Raw genomic sequence first — 2712 nt, 5'->3', positions numbered from 1 at the left:
CACCACTGCACTCCAGCCTGGGTGACAGAATGAGACTCCATCAAAAACAAAACAAACAAACAAAAAAAACCACTAATGGGTTAGGTGAAATGATGGCAGACTAGTGAGTACCCCAACCCTGACCTCCACAATCTAAGACAGAATCAAAGCAGCTTCTTCGTTCATGGCTTTGTGTGTCCAACACTTACTGAGTGTCCAATACATGGCATGTAAAAGTAAAATATAAAAATCCCACCTTCAGTGAGTTCACAGGACGTGAAAAAGCTCATCATGCCCATTTTATAGATGGAAAAACTGAGGCCCAGAATGCTTTGCATTCTGATAGAGCAACTTCATCAGTGTGAGGTCTGGGATCAAGTGCCAGCTCTTCTACTCTGAGTACTGTAGCCCCGCATAGTGCTCCCTAGAAAATGGTTCCTGAGCAGCTTGTCTTTAGAATAGAAGTGCCGTTTGGTCAATGTTGATTTGTGGTTGGGAACTGGTGAAGGGCAGAAAATTCTTCTTCCTCATTCTTCTGTGGGAGGCATTACTACTGCTCACTGAGAATTCCAGTTCTCCTCTTCTTCCGAAAAATAGGAGGTTGAAGGCATTGAACTTCCTCACCCTACAGAGACTAAGAATGGCTTCTTGCTTGCTTTGGCCAATGTAAGCAAAATTGTGTGTCACTTCTAGGCAGAAGAAAATTCAAGATCATAGACCTCCATTCTTTCTCTGCTGTAGAAAAACCTGAAAAGCTATGTTAAGATAGTGATATCATTAAGATCTGGGGACTTCATCAGCCTGAACCTCTGAGTGACTAGGAAAAGCAAAGTTCCCTACCAACCTACAGCAAACATGTAGGTGAGGAGAAAACAAACATTTGTTGTTTTAAACCACAGAGAGTCGAGGGTTTTGTTACTGCAGCAGAACTCAGCTCATCCTGTCTGACTCATCAGGTTTTGATGAAGAGGGATTGCTCCCTAAACCCTTGGCTTCTTCCCCACCCCTGACTCCTCTCCCTGGAAGAGGAGTGACTCCTCTGATTGTCCAGTTTCAAAAAAAAAAAAAAAGAATTGGGCCTGGCCTGTGGAGCTCAGTTCCTTCCTCCATTCTCTCTTTGAGAAGTGCCTGACTGCAGATTGGTCTTCTCTTGTCCATAAGGTAAGCATAGAGTTAAAGGCTCTGCCCTAGTGGGGAAGTCATCAGCATTGCCTGGGTCTTCGTAAGTCAGGCCTGATTCTGGGATTCAGCATCAAAAAGTCCATTTTGTGGCCACATGCCTGAGTGATACCTTCCAACGTAGCCCTTATCAGTAATAAAGAGGAGAGTGCAGGCCCTGTGCCCTGACTCCACCATCTGCCTCTTTAGTGCAGAACTCTTGAGGGAAAACAGGAGTGTCTTCACACCCCAGCTCCTATTATCCTGTCCCTCTTTAACTATAGAGGATGCAAATTTCAAATATCTGTTATGCCTTGGAGAAAGTTTATTGGTGAACTACAAATCTCATTCATGGCAGATTTTTCACAAAATCCTTATAAATATCTTAGTGAGTTCTGATGTAGGGTGCATTAGCCTTACAGATATTTTGGACTCAATAGTTCTTTCTCACAGATGGCTGTCCTGTGCATTATAGGATGTTTAGCAGCATCCCAGGCCTCTATGTGTTAGACGCCCAGAGCAGCCTTCCTCTCCCAGTAGTGGCAACCAGCATGTCTCAAGACATTACAAATGTCCCCTACAGAGCAAAATCACCCACTTCCCCAGCTGAGAACCACATTTTCACTTATCTGATCAAGTTACTCAACAACAGCCTCAAGGAAAGCCTGGTTGTCTGGAGAGACTTCTTGGAGGTGGTGGGACTGAAACCGAATCACAGGTTCAGTCACTTGCCGCTGGCAGAGTCCAATTAACAAGAGCAAGGCCTGGTATAAAGAAACTGATTTATTTCCAAAGCTTCACTGAGGGGAAGAAGTACAAGCTCCTGCCTCAAGGGTACCACTTTACTTTTGGGGCAGAAAGCAGGGGCTGTTAAAGTGGGACTTGGTATGAACGGCATGTAGGGGAGGGAGCCGGCAGGTGGGGGTCAACGTGATTCTTCCTAGTTCTGCCTGCGATGGTGCCTGCTCAACCATCTGGCAGAGCAGAACTAGGTTGTAACGTGGCCCACTGTCTCAAGATACTGTCCAGGTGGGACAGAGTTTCCTAGCAGGCATACTTGACGTTGTGAATTGACCAGTGTCTCTCGAGGCAGTCTCCTGGTGGGAGAGGTGCCGGGCTCTGGAGCTTCTAAGCAAGTACATGGTTAGATAAGCTTGCCCCGTAGTGAGTGTCTGGTGAAGGGAAGGTTATAAATTGCATTTCTAAAGAGCTAAGTAGGAAGTGGGGAACAGGGGGTAAGGGGGAAAAAGAAAAGAAGAAAATAATAATTTAAAAATCCAGCTCACTCTCTTTCTCTTAGAAAAATGGGGGTACTCATTTATAGGACTTCAGCCCGTGAAGAATTGGACTTCAGGAAATGGAGGAGGGAGGCCGTGGTGCTGCGAAGGAAAGAGTGAGCAAAGGGAGGCTTGGAGGCAGGCGCTGATGGGATGGCAGGGGAGCAGGGGGATCACACGAACAGCAGCTGGAATGATGACATAGCCAACCATGCACAATCAGTCTGAACCATCTCTGGCATGCATTGCACATACAAGTATTTGCTAACATCACTAGAGCAGAATCTCTCTGCAAGTG

The sequence above is a fragment of the Mandrillus leucophaeus genome, unplaced genomic scaffold (assembly GCF_000951045.1).
Source record: "Mandrillus leucophaeus isolate KB7577 unplaced genomic scaffold, Mleu.le_1.0 Scaffold4, whole genome shotgun sequence".
Classification (NCBI taxonomy): domain Eukaryota; kingdom Metazoa; phylum Chordata; class Mammalia; order Primates; family Cercopithecidae; genus Mandrillus; species Mandrillus leucophaeus.
The sequence above is the reverse complement of the archived record's forward strand: the minus strand, read 5'-3'. Positions refer to the sequence as shown.